Source organism: Protopterus annectens, chromosome 10.part0 (assembly GCF_019279795.1).
Source record: "Protopterus annectens isolate FY-2018-M chromosome 10.part0, PAN1.0, whole genome shotgun sequence".
NCBI lineage: Eukaryota > Metazoa > Chordata > Ceratodontiformes > Protopteridae > Protopterus > Protopterus annectens.
Genome location: NC_056744.1, coordinates 1,234,450,956 through 1,234,473,775, shown reverse-complemented (window position 1 = coordinate 1,234,473,775; position 22,820 = coordinate 1,234,450,956). Strand labels below are relative to the sequence as shown.

The following is a 22,820-nucleotide window of genomic DNA, read 5'->3' as shown; positions in this document are numbered from 1 at the left end:
CTACTACTTCCCTAATTGACTTTATTTTCCCATCTGCCTAGTGCAACTTGCACACAGGGTACTACATCTCTTTCTGACTATTCATTGGATATTATTTGTTTATCTCTGCTGTTCTTGTTATTCCTTTACCATTTTGCCTGCTGCATCACCTGTCTTGTGCTTGTCTTTTTTACAATGCAGAATAATATGATGCAGCCCCTTGTTTATTGAACTAGACTGCGGTGGTGGTGCTGCAGTAGCGTTGTCGCCTCATAGCAAGACGTCCTATTCAATTCTCAGCTAGAGCGTCTTCTGTGTGGAGGCATACGTGAATGGGGCATGCCTTCATTGAAGGTTGTGCATCAGGGCTGGTAACCCGCTACATAAAAATCCACTACCAATCATTAACAGACCGGAGTTCTGCTGTGGCGACCCCTAACCAGGAAAAGCCGAAAGACACAAACAGACAAACAAACTCTGTACCAAAAAGTCTCATGCTCATCCCTGACTCTGAATCCCTTTTTCTCCCTGGCTCTCTTCCTTTAGGTAACTAGTTTCTCTACTCCCAGTTTAGGTTAACAAAACAGCTGTACAAATGCAACTTTCAGGTCTGCTTTATAACAATGCCTCCCTCCCCCGGGCTAAGATTTAAACAAATCCTGTCATAGAGTTCTCCATGTCAAGTTTCTCTCTAGTATCCTACTAGCATATAGCTTTGCCTCTTAGCCAATACTTGTAGCCAGAGTTTAAATATCTTAATCATCTACATGCACACTGTGTTCACCATTAGTACAGTACCAGTTCTGAAAAAAAGATGCCTTGTACCTCAGATCCCTAGTCCTATATTTCAGTCAGTGTTTTAGTTGTAGAATTTGTCATTTCTGCAGTCCTTTCAGACAGTTTATTTATTTTTTCAAATACTGCGACATATGAATGCGCATTCTCCTCCCAGCATTACTACACTTGCCCTTATTTTCTTTTTTGGGGATGTGCCAGACCAGGTATTGTTTTTTTCAGACATGAAGCTTCCTCTATCTTCATTCCTCTTACCTGATGCCTTTCGCGAAAAAAAAACAGACTTGGTCTCTTTATTGCTGCTACTTGGTATTATTTCTTGCCCTAGTCATATTCAGTCAGTAGTGCTTGTTTTTCCCTGCCTATACTGGTCACATTAATCCTATTTTCCAATCCAGTGCTCCTTATACTTTCCCTACCTGAACCTATCTGTCTTAACCAAATGCTATGCTTCCAGTTTTGCAATGATTTATATAAATATATCTATATATATATATATATATATATATATATATATATATATATATATATATATAGATATATATATACACACACACACACACACACACACACACACACAAACATGCACACACACACACACACACACACACACAAACACACACACACACACACACACACACACACACACACACACACACACACACACACACACACACACACACACTCGTGCACATATATGTATTATATATATAAAAATCCTTCTACTCCACTTCCTTTCTTATCCTCTCACAGATTAATTGCCTACACCCACCAGCAGATCTGGATCATGGCCCTCCCAGCAATACCAATATCCCATTAAGTTGCATACTCTGCTCTAATACTTTAAAGCACTGAATAAAACAGTCAGTGTGCATAATATTTTGTTCTTTACCTTTACAATGATCAAAGATAGTTGAGCTGAATTTAAAACTTTTATTTCAAGTTAAAAAAATAACATTTACTAAACAAAATAAAAACCTTTTTCATACTGACTGAAAGCAAGCTTAGTATGTACAACAGAAATCTGATCTTCCCATAAATCTCAGTTTTATTAAAAGTGCATCTGGTAAGCCATTAAATTACATGCAAAGTGGTGGGATTTATAGTCAAACCAGTGCATTTCATACCTATGTACTTGCAAAAAACAAGGAAAATTAGAAATCTATTCATAGCTAAAAAATTATCATTAAACACAGACTTCATGGTGTCCAGTTTATTCAGAACCAAATAGACAGACAGAGACAGCAAAACAAGGAAACCAAGGATCTTATCCAAAGAGCATGGCTCGTAAATGATTGTGTGTTTTCCCCGAACTGAATCCTTTATGCTATAACCACTGTAGGATACAAGGATTTAAGTATTCACACACACACACACACACACACACACACACACACACACACACACACACACACACACACACACACACACACACACACACGCAGTCACACACACACACAGAACACCAATTATTGTCCCTTGTATGACTGTTTATAGATCAGATGTTTGCTTGCAATGAAATAGATGAACAAGTAACCAATGGCCTTGAAATGTATCAAAGTTTGCTGCTGTGAGAACAATTAAGAGTAACCCATGGCAGCACTCCATGCCCCCCCCGCCTATCAGCTAAAGTATCTTATGTTGTTAGTATAACAGGTGTTGCATTACCAAGCATTTTCTGAAGGATACAAAGTCTGAAACTCGTGTTTCTCATTAGTTGGTAATTACAGTCCAGAACTCCTTTCTAAGCAACCACAACTTTAACAAGGAACACATTACAAATATGATGCAAAGTTAGGGACAATCAAAAACTATGACCTCTACCTACCCACAAACATATATATATATATATATATATATATATATATATATATATATATATATATATATATATATACATACAGACACACACACACACACATACACACACTATCCACTATCAGTCACAGCCATTGGTATGACTGCACACCTCAGATATCTGATTGATATCAACTGAATTAAACAAATACATAAACAATGGCAGAGAAAACTCTCTCAGCTCAATGAAGTCAGAGCTATACAGTGCAAGAATAATACCTCGGAAATGTATCTCACCTCACTGCTGTCAGACTCATGCATTGCAACCCACTGCAGCACTCCATTCTCAATGTCTTAGCTCAAAAATCTTACAAAATTGCTAGCACTACAAACTTTGGTTTAGCAAGAATTTTCAGTAGAATGCGAAGTCTGAAACTAATGCACCTTTTGTTATGTATTGACTGTGGCCTTTAGTTTGTCAGCAAGACATACATCTTACTAGCAACAGGCCAAAATACCTCACATGTCCTTCGCTCAAAAATTCTGCACAAAGACAAAATTAATTCAGGGAGCAAAGGCTCAAAAAGGGACACATTTTAAATATCATTTTTATTATTTTTTTTATTTTGTCTGTTTGTAAACTGGGTAAACTCACTAGGCAAAGATGTCCCTTTCGGAGGCAACACAGCTGTATTGTATAGTTGTGACTTGCTCAAAGTCAGTCAGTGGGCAAATAGCGGTGGAGGTAATGAAACTGTGTACTTCTGACTAGAAGAAACAGTCATTAGCAGCACAGAGCCATAACTGCAAGACAACTCTAATTCAATTTAAAAGTTAATAAGGAAACTGTAATGCACTTCCTGAACATAACAAAGCTGAGACTCTAGTAATTTGCATTAAAATCAGAGACAATCTGTATGCTTAGGCACTTATTACAGGTAGATAGTTGTAATTTAGTTTAAAAAGTTAATGGAAGAACGAGTGTTGCATAGATTTGTATTTTCTGAGCCATAAGAACTACAAAATAATGAATGGCATTATCAACTGACTATAATCCTCAATATTAATCCAGAAAATCAAAAATCAAAAGTTTTATGAGGGACAGAAAAAAATGAGGCAATATGAGAAACATTCTGCAAAACGGGAGACAGATGAGAGGCAGACACCTCAAATTCTTAAAAGTTTATAGAATACATTTTACTCGACATAAGTTTGCTGAAAAATAAGAACTATGAAAAGCTAATGCCCAGAATTATTGATTTACTGTAATCCTTAGAGATTTATGAGAAATTTTTAAATTTATGAGGACGAAGACAAAAACATAAGCTGAAATAAGGACTTAGAAGCAATGCAATGCCCCCTGTCTTCAGAGATTCACACACACACACACACACACACACACACACACACACACACACACACACACACACACACCACCCACATTAAACATTGCAACATCGTCGGCTCTGTACATTAACACTTTTTCTGAAGACTGCACTAGTGTTAGGGTACATAATTGTCCACTACTGACCTGTTTTGACTATGACAAGCTCAAGGAAGTCTCTCTCTTATTGGGTTTACATTTCAGCCAATGAAAATGAAGAATGTGTGCTGGAGCCAGCTCTGCTTTACTGCTTCTCCTATCTACTTCTGATCTCTTGGAGCTGTGTCACCATACTTAAGTGATGCTGAGGAGTGTTGTCCTACACCAGGCTTTTCTGCCCACCTTTGTAATCCTTGTTACCCTTATCTTAACCCTGACCCTAACCTAAACCTGCCCCAGCACCTGACCATACACCTTACCTAGGTAAGACTCTGCTTGTAATACTACAACTGTTCAGAGAAATTACGTTTGAATATTGTGGTAGGATAACACTTTAGAGATCTCAAATGGAAATTGTTTTCTTTTTGCAATCCTTTATTCAGTAGGTGTTTCTGGTGATCAGTAATATGAATGTTCAAAATGTTTTCATTGATCATACAGGTTTCATTTTTTTTGACATTTTGAAATTTTGTGATATAATCATATATGCAAATACATAAAAATCTCAGTTATGACACTGCATGTTTAATATATTTATTGGGACATTTAATGATATAGCAGAAAAAAATATTCCACAGTGAAGTTCTTGAAAAACAAAATGGGTACTATTTACCATGAAAGAAATATATTTCTCTGATACCTCCAATAAAAAGTATCCCTGAAGGGAGCACACATTATACAGCTGACCACATTAGAGATATTACCTAATGACAGTTCACATACACAGTTTGGTATATATAAATAAAATAGACACAATCTGAAATAAAATGGTATCTTTTCTGTTCAGAAATCATCTGCACCATTGCAATCAAAGCAAAACGCAATCTGTTTACTGAGCCACTTACAAAATCTGGTGCAGGAACAGTCGTTTAGATGTCAATGATGTTAGCTTAAAGCTGTGCATAGAACTTATAGTATAGCAATATGTCTTTGAAAAATGTTAATTTCCTGACAGAAAGCAAAAAATATCATGCCAATAATGAAAAAGTATTATATGGCTATGCAGAATTGGTGGTATGAACTTGTATCAGTTATAATAACAAATACATAATGCTTTGATATCATTCCATTATATGAAAACAGAATATCAAATATATTTGGATTATCAATTCCAAACACTTTACAATACAAATGACCAAAAAAATGCAGCTTTGTGGTAATTCTTTTAGCTGAGTTATAGTAATAAGCTATTGTGCTTTACAATACTACTTGTAAAATCTTTGAATATCTGCAATACAACTATATTACTAAGAATCAATCTTAACATGCTGTAATTATGCCACTCAGCCAGCAACTCACATATGACTTGTACATAATAATAAAATATATATATAAAACATAAAAGTCATTACTTATCAAAAGTGAGATATTTGTGAAAGTCAAATATGAGCATGTAGTACGTTTTTTCAGTAGAGTGATTTATGTGTTATGTCATGGCACTTTGACTTTGTAATGACTGCTCTCTAAAGCAGCTTTTATTTTAACCATAGAGTCAAGGCCAGCCTAAGGAAACATTTTCATCTGCCTAGGGTATAATTCTAATTTTGGATACCTTTTTTTTCTTTTCTTTTTTTTGTTCAAAAGAAAAGAAAAAAGCTACGTACAAATGTAGTGCAGCTACAGCTGTTCTGTTCCAGAATGCAACGGTTGTGACACCTTCCTACAGCTCTGCCTTCTCTGTTAGACTAAGCCCGTGTTGATTTTAGACTAATTAAAAACACTGGTCATAGTTTTAATGGACTTACCAGCATGCATGTCTTCATTCCACAGACATCATATCAGAGTGTAGTGATTAAATGCAACTTCATGAGGAGTGGGTTTTACTTATAATAGGCAGAAAAAGCTTTACATATAAGTGCAATTATATGGAAAATATGCTAAAAAGTTGTTTGGCAATCAATTTCATCATCTAATAGAGGCCCGTTTTTTAATCTTCTTAATGTATGGATGGTTGCACTGGAAAGAAGTTCCTAAAGGTAACATTATTTAATTTTTAGCACTGATTTTTTCATTCATTATTGTTAGGATATGCTTACTTTACTTATTGATGTACTTAAATGTATAATAAAGTACTCAGATTGTATATTCTAAAAAGATGCACATGATACCAGATTTTCTCAGTTGCATCCCTGTCATTGGTATATCCAGCTGTCTTTCCTCTATTGTCATTTTCACACTGCTGAGCTCCAACTTCCTGTTCCTTATTAATAAAGTATTGGACAAGCACCTTGCTATTCCCCTTCTATCTTGTCCTTTTAGCTGTCCTTTTGAACACTTAAGCTGGCCAGTTGTTTGTGTCAGTGTCCAGTTTAATAGATACTGTAACATTCATAGACCTTTTTTGAGGAGGCAGTTGTCATCTTTCCTGAACTATCTTACGTGAAGGTCTCTGGTAATGTCTCACTTTTGGTGTCTTGTATTCTTTAAATACCATGTCTTCAAGTGGCAATTGATAGAGACAATCAAAATATTTATGTTTTCTCTTAGGATATATTAGCATTACACATTGTACACCCATATAATTCATTTGTATATACTTTCATGGAGTTTGCAAACACATTCACAATTCAATGCTACCAGTATTATAATGTTCTTTTCTTGTTCTGGTGTCTTTTTGTATTTCCCATACTCATTACTTGTCTGACTTTTATACTTATAAAAGTGGCTGAAAATCAAAACATATGACTAGCCTGTGGCCAGCTCCATGCATTAAAATGAACTGACACCATTTTTTCAACATCAAGAAATTAACTTTTTTTTGTCACCTTGCTGGAAAAAAAAGAAAGCATTCCCTGCCACAATGAAATATACTGATATAAAATTGTCTGTGCTGTGGCCAGTCATGATATAATGCACAATTCAGGTGCACTGCTTTTATTTTGAGCTGTAGTGACCTCAGATTTCTATAATTACAGTGGGAGTTGCAGGGGTTTTACTACCCAAAACACATTTTTAAATGATGGTGTGAATGCTATTTGCAAAGTTTCCATTCATTGCAACAGCTGTTATAAAGTATATATCTAAAGGGTTGATCCACACCAACATTTTATCTCATTAACAGATTTTCAATGTGCATTAACACTGAATTCCAAAGGACTTACCACAGCCAGACTTTGAACTACAAGTAATAGATGTCCCAGAAAGTATCACTGGAAACCATTTTGAAGCAGAATTCATCCGAGATCTTCAAAAAAGGAAAATAATACCAAACGTTACCAAAATACTAAGTGAATGTCATATTCTGTTGGCTACAACATAATGACTGTACAAGAAAATTAAAACAGATAATTATTTAGGCAGTGCAAATATTAAAAATGTGGCTATAACTGACAAACATGTCACTGAGCCAGACATAAACAAGTGCTGTGTAAACTACTAAACCACTTTATCTGAAATAATTCAATATTTTATAGCAAGAAGATGCCTAATTACCTGACAAATCTATAGAATGACAGATGCTTACTTACAACCGTTTTTATATAAACAATACGAGCTGCACTGGGTATGTTAACCAATAAAGTATAAAAGTAACCATACTATTGCATTCATCCCCCATCACCAAGGAATGACAGGAGATGAACTGATTCACAAAAAACTGTTAAGTATTTTAATCTAAAAGTGGGCCTTTCTGAACAATTAATAATAAATGAAAAAATAATAAGGGTGATGATATTTCATATCAAATAACTTAGCAATAAAAAGACAAAAATCGAATATGCAGTAATAAAACACAAAATATAAAAGGGGAAAAAGCTTAGGGCATCATAGTCTCAAAAGTCTAAACTCAGATGTGTACTTTAAGAAATACTTCTCAAAGATATTACTAGAATGACTGTCATTTTACAGCAACAAAAATATTTATGATGGATAATTCAAAATCATAGAAACCTGGTAACTCGATAATGATTTGCCTCATATTGTGTAGTTATTACGGTAGTAAAAACAATTCGTTGATCTAGTCCTTACTACTGGTGTATTAGCAGTATCTTTCATTTACTCCTCATATATCACTTCTCTTAACTGATAGCCTATTACAGTCCTTCATAAAGGAAGTGAACCCATTGAATTATAATCCACTGCTTCTTCAATCTGGTGACCATGCATGTCATGCATAGTTCCATACCAAGATCTTTTTAGGATTACTTATCCAGATGGTTTGCTCTGTAGCCATTATTAGAGCCCAACTAAAATCCTTTATACTTCCCTGCATTAAATCTTAGCTGCCACTACTCAGCCCTCTATGCCAGTCTCCTTAGGTCTAGGTCCCTTTGAAGGCTTGTTCTCCCATACATCCTCTATGCCATCTTCAAATACTTTGATTCTGTTCTTAATGATTTTTAAAATGTCTATTTATTTACATTTGTTAACTGGATAGTGTCCAGCTGGGCAAGTAGCCCATTTTCAGTGGAGACCCAGGGATAAAAGCTCCATAACAAGAGTATAACATGGATTACAAAAATGATTACAAAGATTTACAAAGAATATACAAAACATTTTAACAGTTGCCTACAATCACAATTTACAAAAGAGAACATAAAACAGAAAACATTACATTTCCTAAGCCTTAATACTGCCAGTAATACGAACTCGGGTACATAACTAAAATACATTGTTATGGTATTTTCATTTGATAAAGGTAAGGCAAGGAGAATATAGCAGAAAGGAACAGTCGATTGATGGCATGAGAAGCTAGCCCGGAGTATTACAGGAGCATAGCCATTGTTGAGTAAGGTAATCATTTAGGAGTTGTTTGATTCTATAAATATTTATGTTTTTTAAGATATTCTGGGGTATTAGGTTACACTTTTTGGCTACTTTATAATAGAAGAGGGAGTCACCAAACTAATTATGGGACTTCGTTCCTTTGAGTATAAGTTTATCAGATGATCTATGGGTCCTGGGGTTGGTATTTAATTGGTCTAGTTTGGAGAGTGCAGGGCAGTTTTCAGGTCTGTGGATAATGGAGTGGGCAGTGTTGAGTTTACTGAGTGATAACAGATTGGGAAATTCATGCCAGTGTAGTTTTTGAAGAGCAAGACAATGATGAGCCCTGTTAGCAGCAAGTTTTGCTATTTTATTATAGCAGGAATCGAGTAGATGTAAATCAGACATGCACAGGTTAGTGAACATTTGAGTCCAGTAGAGAAGAGTATATAGGAGGTGGGATCTGGCTGTAGTTAGTTTGGTATGAGTAAGGTAAGGTTTGGCCCTATAGAGTGCACCAGGTTTGGTGTGAACTTTTTTAATTTTGATTGATATGTGTTTATCAAATATTAGGTTGTTGTCTATTGTGACACCAAGTAGTTTTGTTTGTTTAACTGGTTCAATTGAGAGTTGGTTAGCTGCTAGAGTCTTAGGTGCCATTAGTGGAGTAGATGGAGGGAGGAGGAGGGTTGGCTTTTGGATTTCCTGTTGAAAAAGATCATTAACTTTGTTTTGTTTGGATTTAGGATGAGTTGAAGTTCATTTAGGTAATTTTCAATATTTAGAAATGATTTTTGCAGTTTATCCTGGAGTTCTTGGGGTATAGGAGCAGAGCAAATAAGGCTGGTGTCATCAGCATATTGAATGATAATAGGAGATTTAGTGGCAGTGTTTAGACTATTTGTGAGAGGGCTAAGGATGGAACCTTGAGGAACCACAACAGAGACTTGGAGAAGTGTTGAGAGTTTATTATCCCATTTAGTTACCTGTTGCTGATTAGCAAGGCAGCTAAAGAACCAGTTGAGAGCTGTAGAGTTGAGGTTGAAGGAGGCTAGAGTGTTGAGAAGTAGTTTGTGGGATACCATATCAAAAGCTTTGGACATATCAAGGAATACTGTAGAGACTAGTTGTCCATTGTTTTTGAGGAGGTTGATATAGTCAGTGAAACTTACGAAGGCTGTGGAGGTACTGTGTTTTGGACGGAAGCCGTGGTGTGAACTAGATAAGAGATTATTTGTAGTGAGGTGGTCCAGGAGCTGCTTATGGATGCATTTATCTAAGATTTTGGCTAGGGGTGAGAGAATGGCAATGGGCTGATAATTGAGATCTTTTGATGGGCCTCCCACTGTAGAGGGAGATGATATGGGATATTTCCAGAGTATGGGGACATATTGTTCTGCGATAGATTGATTCATTTGGATAAATACGGGATAGGTGATGGAGCTTGCAGCAGGTTTCATTGCGGTGGTGGTGCTGCGGTAGCGTTGTCACCTCACAGTAAGATGTTGTCCTGTTTGATTCTCAGCTAGAGCGTCTTCTGTGTGGAGACATGCGTGAATGGGTGTACCTTCGTTGAAGGCTGTGCATCAGAGCCGGCAACTCAGCACATAAAAATCTACTGCCAATCATTAGCGGACCGGAGTTCCGCTGTGGCGACCCCTAAAAGCTGAAAGATGTTGTCCTGTTTGATTCTCAGCTAGAGCGTCTTCTGTGTGAAGACATGCGTGAATGGGTGTACCTTCGTTGAAGGCTGTGCATCAGAGCCGGCAACTCAGCACATAAAAATCTACTGCCAATCATTAGCGGACCAGAGTTCCGCTGTGGCGACCCCTAAAAGCTGAAAGATGTTGTCCTGTTTGATTCTCAGCTAGAGCGTCTTCTGTGTGGAGACATGCGTGAATGGGTGTACCTTCGTTGAAGGCTGTGCATCAGAGCCGGCAACTCAGCACATAAAAATCTACTACCAATCATTAGCGGACCGGAGTTCCGCTGTGGCAACCCCTAAAAGCTGAAAGACACACTCACACACTAGGGAGTAGGGAGCTAGACAGGTAGGTTTTAGTTTTAATAGGAGATTTTTGATATAAGAGGTTTGTATGGGTTGGAAAGAGAAGTAGTTGGGTTTAGAGTTACTGGGGGTAGGCACTGTTGGTTAGATCTGTTGCTGTTTAAAAGTTAAGTGATAGTTGTGATGAAATGAGAGTTAAATTGGGATGGTAAGCATTCAGAGCTATTTGTTGTAGATGGTGCAGGGGTAAAGGTTTTGCCAGGGTTGAGGAGGTAGTTAGTGTTTTGCTCAATTTTGTGGGTTATTTGTGTTCTTGCTGACAGGCTAGAAAATAAGATTTTTTGTCAGATATTTGCTTCTTATTTTGGTTTCTTAGTTGTTGTAAGAGGTGAGGTTTTCTGCAGTTTTCGAGGATTGATAAGTAGTGCTGGCTCTATGTAAGTATAACGTTAGTATAAAGTTACCAAATAGCACTGATTCCAGAACCCATCCCTGTCGAATCCAAGTAACAATTTCTATTTCCATGAGAGGTCCACCTTAACAACTGCTGATTATGGCCCACCTTTCTTCCAGTTTAGCCAACTCTTCTTCTGTTCCAAGTCCATTCAGTGGGCCTATCACTCTGCTGAGGGACTGAATCAAATGCTTTACAAAAGTCGCATAATATCTAGATGCTGGAAGGTGTCAACCATGTGTGGGATTGCTCCAAGGAGAAGGCAATAGAGACAGGACTGCAGGAACAGAGTAGCCATATAGGATCTTTGGCAGCACTGGCACTGAGAGGAAAAAGCCACGGTTATACCATATTATGTGTCTACCTATTTAACTGAACCCATAGATAGATTGGTAGATAGATAATAGATAACTAGATAGCTAGATAGATACAGACAGATACAGATATAGACTTAGACAAAGCCAGACATAAAGATATAGATAGAGGTATAGATATAGTTCTTTATCAACGCAAATGTTATGATGTTTCCTAAAGTTGTTCAAGACTCTGATGGTGATAACTTAGGAACTAGCAGTACTGGGCTTCTGGGCTTCAACATTTATTTTGTGATTTTACTTTCATACAAAATTTGAACATTTTTGAACTTGTCTATTCACTTCTTTGACTCTGATGCTGTATAAAGTCTGGGTCTAGTCTTCACTGCAGGTGTTTTCTGTATATTAGGTTCTGTTAGCTTAGTTCTTCCAGGCATTTCAGAGCACATTTCTTCATTTCTTAACAGACATTTTCTACATTCCTACTTTTGTGCAATGACAATGATTTACTTAGCTGTCCTTCAGGTACAGACTAGGATATTTAGCTTCCAAACTTTTTACACAATACTTTGCTTCCTTCCATTGCATTAGTATTTTAATTAGGGAAATTTGCTCTACTTTTCACTTTCCTGGCTGTTTAACCATATAATTTACAACATTTGTCCCATGTAGTGCAATGCGCACCCTGCTGTAGTCTTACCTTACAGATATAGTGCAATTCACACCCTGCTCCAGTCTTACCTTAACGATGTAGTGCAATGCACACCCTACTGCAGTCTTACCTTACCATAAATCACTATACCTGCACTAATGTATAGAGGTCATCATATCGCTTGAGTTCTGTTCTTGTCTAGGTGACTGATACCTTTTGTCTACCCCACCTCTACAGCCAGACATAATAATCATGACATTGTAGTATGTTCCCATTCAAAGCCCCATGGTATCTGCCTAAATGTTACTGACATCCCCCACAGGTGTTTATTACAGTCCTGGGATACATTAGCAGGTGGGTTTTCTTCCATCAGTATTTTTATATCCTGTTTCAAAGAACTGCGGTGTAATGTGCTATATTTGCAAGATTTTTTTTTTTTCTCTTTATTTTCTAAATCTAAGCATTTTCATGTGAAATGACACCCTTGCTTTATGCCATTATGATAATGAGGCACTTTACGGTAGTGCTTTTGAATCCAAGCCAGAACACATGTGCTAGCCACCTTGGCTGGCCCTATCTATGCTCATGCTGACTCCAGAGACACATGACAAATATTCCAATGCACACAACCGGTAGGGACATGAAGTGTTCCAGAACTGTGGGGTGGCACTTCAAGTCACAGCTTTGTGCTACAAACTTTGGTTTGTACTCATTGTCACACTGCACATCCCATGAATTTCAAATGTGCATTCATCCACACTGGGCTAATGTTTTGCTCCTCTGGAGAACCAGTGTGACTAGACATTGCTTCCACAGGTGTTGTGAACCTGGGCAGTATGATAGCCCCATGGGTTAGTTTAGCATCTGCACAAGATTACCAGTATGGTGAATGACTCCACTGGCATCATCTGTTTTGGTGAGCAATACTAACAATGCAAGAGGTACCTGAGAAGGTGCAGCCCTGTCTTGCTTCAGCACTTGGGCTACATTGCACTTCAGACTACATGTCATGCCTGCACAGCACCTGTCTACGAATCACAACCTCCAAAACACTAGTATATTCTGCTTTCCATGCCTAGCTCAAGATGATACTAATTATTCTGTTTACTAATGTCTCCATGCTCTTTAATTTCAGTTTCACCGCCTTTCAGTTGCTCTTCTAAGATTTCCATGCCTTTTTAATTTTAATTATCACAGAGTTTATCTCTTTGATGCTGCTTTGTGACTGAAGATTCTCTATCCTGAGTAACATTGTTTGTAAAACTGTTCAGCTTTTTAAAAAGGAAGAAAAGCTTATCATGCTGAAAAGATTCTAGGACAAGATTTGAGTCTCTGTCTATTAACCATTTGAAATGTTGGGACCTGCAAGATCAAGTCCCAAAATATGGAGACTGAATTGCCAAGAGATTGGATTTACATAAACTCTGAGATGTCATTTCTCCAAGGTATGGGGATCTCAAAGATGGTATATATCCGGAGTGAATCTGAACTAAATCCAAGGCATCCACTGTGTTCAACAAAAATTAAGTACAGTTTAAGGTCGTACTGCACTTTACTGTCGTACTGTATTCTACTTAATTGCTGCTTCATTTTTGCTGCTTTTACTGCTGTGACTTCTGTATTTCATAGCATAAGGTACATTCAGATTTGCTGAATCTAGGGTGTTTGGAATTACTTGAGCACTAAAACCAGCCACACTACATTAAGAAGGCCCACCCTCCTGCACCCTTGTGGCAGAAATGTGTAGCCCAGGACCCATCTGAGTTGGGGATTGCTGGAAAAGGGCTCAGTTTTGGGCTTTCTTATTGGTTAATTTGTGTTAAAACTGTTTAACCTCACTTGTGTTTAAGCCCCACATTTGTGTATAGCTGTGCACCATAATGTAGGGTATAGAACTGCTGTTTATAGGCACAAACACTTATAAACACAATATTACCTTGATATCTGCTAGAGAATCCTCCTTAGCTCCACAGCTTCTCTGTGCCCAATGCAGTTGCACATTGCTACCTAGCGAGCAACTCAGTCGTGCCTTCTGAGGTGTTGATGCAGTCTTCCACCCTTAGGCCTCCACATAATTGCTACCTTTGTTAGTCTCACAAGCAAACCCTGGTCCATTCAGCCCACCCCCAGTAGTTATTACAATATGTAACTGACATAGTAGATAGAGACTTACCCAACCTTTGTCCGGTCAACCTGGTTGACATGGATATCCTGAGGCAATGTAGTAATTGCCTCATGTATACTGACAACCACTTGCTCCTAAAGCAAATAAACACAGCATGTGAGAGATGTAACTATACCATGAAATTAGAACTAGTCCTCTCACATAACAATATACAAGATGTACAACAGGTTGTCAGCAGACACATCTCCCCTCTAACACAAGATAAGGTCAAGACAATAAACCCACATACATGGAGGTGCTCACTAAGGGCCTACCAAAAGACTAGCGACCTCCTAAGTGCAAACAACATACACATAATGGTACACAGACAGAATCCACAAATACACATAACAACACACATATAAGTGTCTCAGCATTTAAGCCCCTGAGGCAAAACACCTCAAAATCTAATGTGCAGCTCATAGGTGACTCAGCAGTGAGACACAAAGATGCCCCCCTCACCAGGTTGAACAAGGAAAAGGTCACGGTCACCTACCTGTCATGTGCTAGGATCCATCAACTCATGCAGCACTTAAGTCACTCAGCAACAAGTACCATTAAGACTCTGTCATAGTACATATGTTGGTGTGAATGACTTGAGAAGTACCTTTCTGGACTATATTAAGAGAGACATGACCACCTTTCAGATTATGTATCCCAGGCATGTATGCCCCTAGCCCTAAGAACCATTCTACCTTCACCTAGGATGATGCCACAATACAGGCAAAAAATTATGTATTTCAATAATTGGCTTAGCTTCTGGTGTCACTCCAGGGGCATCCATAATCTTTTTTTTTTCTAAAATGTTTTTATTCATTTTATAACACAACAACTTAACAGTGTAGTAACAAGAAAAAAAAAACAATAAACTATATACAATGTCCATAACAACTACAAAGGCAATATACATAGGAGAACACTTAATATTTCTCTAACAGATTAGACAATTTTGTCCAAGCAATTAAATGATGAGTTGTGTTGTTAGTCCTAGCTTTTATAGTAGCAATCTCATTCTTACAAATGTATTTCACAAGATGAATAAACTCAACTTTAAAGACAGGAGTAGATTGGGATTTTCCATTTTAGTAACAATTTCCGTTGCTATAGAGAGGATAGACCACAGTAAAAAATGTTTGTTTTTTAGGAATGGCTTCAGGAACAAGAACATTAAAAATGATAAGGGAGTCAGAAGTTATACAGCTGTCAATCTAAGCAAAATGGAGAAATTATTTTGCAATTAACAACCATATGTATCCAGTCAGCATCCAGGTGTCCACAACTCCTTCATTTCATTTCATCTTTATTGTACATTATTGCTAGTCTATGTGGGGTGAAAGAAACATCTATTTAAAAGTGTCCATGTCTATACATGCCCGAACAGGGAAGATGTGGAATCCTTCACCAACTGTAAACAAAGTTTTTTATCTTTTTCTGAGAATACTTGTCTATTAACTTTACTTGAATAATTCCAAAAAGTAACATCTGTTTTGCTAAAACCATTTCTGAGAATTTTATAAATAACAGATATGCATGAAGTGTTCTTGGGTGAGCTATTAATAATTGTTGAGATAAAATCCAGGATTTTTAATTTATTCTTATTGTAGCCCTCTAATGAGGGTATGAGCTTAGTATGTATAAAATCCCTACAAGTTTTCGATGTTCAGCCAATTGCAATTTTGCAAACCATATCTGCTGATCAAACAGTCTGCAAAACTTATTTTATTAGCTGAGAGAAATTGATTCTAATGTAATAGGTCACCCTTCTTAAATTCTAACATTTTCTGAGTATCAAAAGATATCAAACATCCCTTTTGTGTAAGCAACAGGAAACATAATTATTAATAAATTCTTAATTAATTGATTAGAAAACATAAGCTTTTTAAACAACAGCAATATTTGGTTTATAAGAGGTGTAAGAACAAGTTTTGACTTTTAATTTGAATGTATATTTTTAAAATCAATATAAAGATGTTTGTATGTATTTGAGTATATGGATCAAGCAATGCCCTATCCTAGTGCTATTATAAAGTAAGGTTTCATGTATTGATTTCTACTATGATGTAAAAGAAGTATTATTCCAAAGCAACAGTATGTTAATAAATGGAGAATTTAAATAAAAATCAATATTTGGAAACCTTATACCACCTTCATCCCACTTGTGGTGTGCCAGAGAAGAGAAATTCTTGTTTTTTTTTTTTTTTGTCACCAAAGGAAGTTGAATAATAAGTTATTAATTTTCTGTTTAATTTTGACAGCTGGGGGAATTATTAGAACTTGGCCAATGAATAACATTTTAGGTAACCATATCATTTTGATTAAAGTTAGTCTGTCTTCAAATATGAAGAAGAGTCTGTTCCAACTGTCTATTAGACTAGTAAATGAGTTTATAAGTTGTTAATAATTAGATGTGAGTGATTTTTTATAATTAGATTCAATAATGATGCCTAGATATTTAATATGCATGCCCTTCCAGTTTGTCTCTTTTTCATCTAAGTTTCATAGTAACATTTTTTTTCACTAGAAGTGCCTATGTTTTGTTGAGATTTTAGACCAGAGATGTTTGCAAAGATGTCTGTATTATGTAATAGGTGATTTATTGAATTTTCAATATCATTAGACGTTATTAGTAGTAGCAAACAGTTGTATCTTGGGAGAAAATTTGTCTGACACTTTATATCCTTTAACACTGTCATTTCTAACATAGTTTTCAAGGGGCTCAATAGCCAGGGCAAAGAGTAATAAAGTGAGGGGGCACCCCTGTTTAGTACCTCTTAATATTTCAAATGGGCTAGACGGATAAGATCCGATCTTCACACAGGTCATGGACTTTTCATATAATGTTTTAATTAATCCTATAAAGTTTGGGGAGAAATTGTATTTTTGCACAGCTTTAAACAGATATGGCCAACGTAAGGAGTCAAAAGCTTTATCTATATCAAGGCTTAAAATAGAAAGCTCATTTTTTCTTCTTTGCTAAGTCAATTAAGGACAGTAATCTAATTAAATTGTCTTGTACCTTTCTGTTTTTGATAAAAATGGTTTGGTCTTAATGAATTAATATTTAAAGAATGTTATTTAATCTGTCTGCTAAGACAGACATGAATATCTTGTCATCAATGTTAAGCAAAGACATTGGCCTGTATGATGTGCAAAGGTTGGGATCTTTATTTGGTTTTAAGATGGGAGAGCTGATAGAATATTTCCATGAGGGAGGGATGTTTGCTGTAGTTTTAACTTCTTGGAAGGCATTGAGTAAGATTTTTAAGATGTTATCAGGTAAGAGTTTATAAAATTGCAGAATTAGATTATCCTGCCCTGGTGCCTTTTTTGTCTTAAGATATTTTATTTGTTTTTTTTTTAATTCTTTAAGGGAAAAGGGTTTATCTATGTCATTAATATTGTGTTTGGATAGCTTCTTTTAAATATTATTAGCAAGAAAGTTGTCTATACTTTTGTTACCACTTGTAGATGAGTTATTGTTATTCATATTCTTATAATGGTTTTTAAAACATAAGATATTTTTAGATCTGTACCTTTGATAGTCTGATTATTTTTAGTGTATATTATTTCTTTTATATGACTGTTTTCATTTAAATATTTAGATATAATCGCAATCCTGTGCATACTCTTGGGATTAATTGAGTAGGACTATAATCTGATTTTTTTCCAGATTTATTTATATTTTATGTTGCATGTTATCCTGATATTCCTTGTTCAGTTTACATGTCAGCTAATGCAGATTTGTCATCTGATGTAAATTTTAATTAATCAGTTTCTTTTTGTATGTCTACTAGTTTTTTATCCCACTCTTTCCTTTTATTTATATACCAACGTTTGACTTTACAATGTAAGACTACATTTAAAGTGTCCCATAGGATAATATCTGAAATGCCTCCATTATTATTGGCATCTAGGTAAAGCTTTATTTCATCTAGAAACCATTCTTTAAATCCTTGTACTGTTATTAGATAAGCAGATAGTCTTTGGCAGAAGTTTAAGGGGTCAGTATTAAGTGTTACATTGAGGGTGATACCACTGTGGTCAGATATAGGGCATGATGTCAGCATTACATTATCAGTTTTGGCCAGTAAAGAACTGGTTGCACAGACTTTGTCTACATTGGACTGTGTGCCAAATTCTAAGAGTAGTGAGAATACTTCAGGGACGATAGTATTTTTAGATTGTCAATGTCAATTGGGTTTCTGTCTTTTAAGTAGTTGTTCAAGTGCTTGGCAAAAGGGGACATCTTGATGGGCTCAGAGCTTGTGGTATCAGTGGAACTCAAGATACAATTAAAATCACCTGCTAATAGTAACTCACCTTTAGACTTTAATGTTATGGTGTCTAAATGTTTTTTTCAAAGTTTTAGTCCCAATACCCATTATCAAGTAGGTGTTTGCAAAAGTGTACATCTTTTTATCTAGTTTTAGTATGACTAAAGCAAGCATACCATCATTGCTTGAGTATGGGTCAACTATTTCTGGAATTATTGTTGATTTTCTATGTAAAATTAGGACACCTCTTCTTTTGCGGTTGTAGTTTGTATTTACCAAAATCTTATAATCCTTAAAGGTTAATTTGTTTAGATCTTCTGTTACTACATGGGATTCCTGAATGAATGCAAAATCTGCTTTACGTTGCATTAAATATTTGTTGACACTACTCCTTTTCATGGAGTTATTCAACCCATTGACATTAACAGATATAATGTTAAATATTATTTGATGTAGACTTCTATTATAAGTACAATTGAAAAGAGCTTTCCTTGATTCATTATGACAAATACATTTTTAAAACTGTGTCTAAATATGAAAAATAAAACTGTATATTTTAATAACCTTTTACATAGATAAAGTATATCCAGGCTTACTGTATCTCTCATAGAATCCACAAACTAACCCTCTCCTGACATCTAGTGGGAATTCCTAGCTACTGCAGGTTAATAGCAAGCAGAATGGAAACTGCATGCACATTAAAAACATATAAAGGAAAAATCCAATTTAATATACTATGTATGTATGAACAAAGAATATGAAGCTGTATACAATTCCTTCAAATTCTTTTTCTCTAAAGAGACTAAGATAAATTGATTGATCCTAATAATTATTTGTTGCTATGAGTAAATACAGGACTGTAATGTCATTAAAGCAGACAGGGAAAAAGATGCATTTAAAACTATCACGGTCAGAAACACATCTGTAATTCTTATTTAAATATAAATGTAATTTAGATTAAATAAATCACTATTTACAGTAAAACATAGGGTTATAAGACTTTTTTGATAAAAAAAAATAGTAAATGAATGAAAACACAGTTCAAGCAATCATTCTTGAATCAGAGTTCAGTGAAGAGAAATGGTTCAGAGGTCACGCCTGCTTCCTGGAAGACAGCACAGATTGATCCTCATGAGTCTGTAAGCTAAATGAAACCTTTAGAAGCTTGAGCTTGTCATAAAAGTTGTCAAAATTCCATCAAAAAAGTAAGTAGGTGGGAATTTTCTAGTGAAGTGGCATAACTTGTAAAATGATGAATATTTAAAAAAAGGCTCCAAATTACCAATCATACACATCTATAAGATATATTAGCTAAATATAGCACATTGCAGAAATTCAATTAAGTAGTAAATGTATATATAATAATAAAATGTCACCACTTTCTTTTTAATTACTTAACAGTAGCACAGTAAGCATTTCTCTCTCTTTCAGTGATTAAATACTATGACACTAGGACTAAAACAGAAAGGGAAGGCACATACATGAAGAAATAAGTATAGGGTATAAAAGCAATATATATAAATATATGAAATGAGTAAGTGATTTTATACCATTTCACTAGTGCTATGCCATGAATATAAAGACATAAAAGTATAAAATAGTAGTTTGCAGTTGGATACGATTTTGATTTACTTGAATTATGAGTAATATATATTATTTATAAAGTTAGCAATGTTGTGGGAAAGATAATGGGGAGAAAAAAAGTTACATTAACTTCAGTGCAGATTCCACATTTTTTAGAAGGGAGAAAACAAAAAACGTGCAAGAAATGTGAAGTTATATATGATCAGTTGTTTCTGGGTTTCTTTTTTTCTTATAGTCCACTCATTTTTTGAAGTTTGTCTTTAAGTTCATTGAAAAATCCATGGGTTCAGGTTAACTTAAAAGGTTCTGTTTTTGGACAAATGTGGATGCTTCTTTGAGAGAGTCAAACGTTTTCTTTCCTTCTGGCAGGATTAGTCTTATTCTTGCTGGGAATATGAGTTGTGCTTTGATTCCTTCCTTTTTAATGATTTTATTGGAGGGACACATGCTCTTCTTTTGGACATTACAAGGAGTGAAAGGTTGTTGTTAAACCTGTTAGTTTGGTCAGCAGTTGTTAACAGAGCTAGGGACCAGGCCAGTCTTAAAATAAGGTGGAAATAAATCTTACAATAATAGATCTTAGATGGCTTTTACTCAATAAAAAAAGTTGTAGTTAAAGATCTGTGTGCTCTTTCTATCCTGGGGGATAGTGATTCAGGTAGGTTTAGGATTTTAGGAATCTAAGAAATCAAGAAATTAATCATATTGTTTCCCTCCATCTACTCCAGGATGCCATAGAATCTTATGTTGTTTCTCCCGGTTCTAGTCTCAATGTTGTCTATCTTGTCAATGAGTCTGGTGTTTTCCTGATGAAAAAAGTCTGTTATTCTCTCTTTCTGTTAGCCTGTAGTCTATACTTGTTGCACAATCTTCCAAAGCAGCAATCTGGGCAGTTTGTTGATTAAGGACTTCATTTAATAAGGTATTTGTTTGGTGGTATCTTCTTTTATATTGTCCACTTTTAAGTTTAATTTGTCTATTTTACCCATCAAATCCTGAACTGTAGTAAACATTGCCTGTATTTCTTTCTTCATTGGAGTTTCTTACTGAGGAAAGTTGGAGCTGCTCATCTTCCTTTGTGAATGTGGTTTCAATGTCCCTTCAATTTGAAAGTTTGACAGAAAATATGAACATTGTAGCTTAAACATTACACTAACTTGTAGCACATGGCTTACAGAATCTGATTTTAGTAGTTTCAAGTCTTTGTTGGTGAAATTAAATAAAAAAATGCTGTCAGGAAAAAATGAAGACTGCAGACCTCAAGAACTCTGCTGTTTTTAGCTTGCTATCTAAGCCAAACCCCCAGGGGCATCCAGAATATTATTGCTTGGGAAAACAAGATCGACAGTCCATGATGTTTTGACAGAGATGAACTACAAATGAACTGGCACCTCACCTAAGTGTCATGTTTAATCATAGCCTCACCTCAGGCTTTGTGCCCACTGAGTGGTGCACAGCTACAGTTATCCCACTCCACAAGGGGGGATCCACCTTGGATCCCGAGAACTACCATCCCATTAGCCTGACGATCCTGATCTGCAAGGGCATGGAATGCGTTATCATGGAACCTATAAACAAAGACATTGGCAACCTTCAAACACTGGACCTCACCCAGTTTGGGTTCGTGAAGGGCCGATCTTGTCTACTGAACCTGATTGACTTCTTTGAATCAGTCTTCAGAGCTATGGACGAATGTAAGGAGGTCCACACAGCCTATCTGGACCTTGCCAAGGCCTTCAACACCATCCCCCACTCTGGAATCATAGATAAACTTACTAAGCTGGGCATAAATCCCTACGTCACTTGATGGGTTGCCAACTGGCTTACTGACAGAACCCAGACTGTAAAAGTAGGCAACTCCAAATCCAGCTCCAGACAAGTGACAAGTGGAGTACCTCAGGGTTCAGTCCTAGGACTGCTCTTGTTTGGCATCTGCTTCTCTGAAGTACAGGCCAACACTAAGGGACTCTGGCTAACAAAGTTCGCAGATGACTGCAAACTGGGAGCCATTATTGAATCTCCAAATGATGTGAATATTCTACAAAAGGGTCTTACAGAAACAGGTGCTTGGTGCCAGAGCCATGGGCTCAAGCTTAATGCCAAGAAATGTATAGTTATCCCCTTTGGGAAAAACCATGTACCCATGAATTACCACATAGGTGGCAGTACACTAAACACTGAAAGTGTGATGAGAGATTTAGGGACACAGGTGGACAGTGGTCTCACCTTTGATAACCACATCACCACAACAGTCAGGAAATCCTTCTATGTGGCACACCTCATCACTAAGGGCTTTTCATCCTGAAAAAAGGAGGTCATTGTCCCACTGTACTCATCCCTCATTAGACCCATTATAGAGTACAATGCCCCATTTGGTATGTACCTCACAAGACATCTACAACAGCTGGAAAGGCCGCAGAAATACCTCACTAAAAGAATCACAAGCCTAAAGCAGATGCCCTATACTGACCATCTAAAAAACTCCAGCTATACTCTGTGGCATATTGACTACTCAGGGCGATCTCTGCTTAACATACAAGGCCATGTTAAAC

General features: G+C 36.3%; 1 protein-coding gene across 3 annotated transcripts in view; it reads right to left on the bottom strand.

Annotated features, from left to right (window-relative positions):
- TNR (tenascin R) overlaps positions 1–22,820 on the bottom strand; it is a 5,843,683-nt gene that overhangs the window by 4,572,532 nt on the left and 1,248,331 nt on the right. For all 3 annotated transcript variants that reach the window (XM_044085960.1, XM_044085961.1, XM_044085962.1), the window contains exon 3: positions 7,216–7,298. The gene's annotated coding sequence lies outside the window, so the exon portion shown is untranslated. The remainder of the gene's footprint in view (positions 1–7,215; positions 7,299–22,820) is intronic.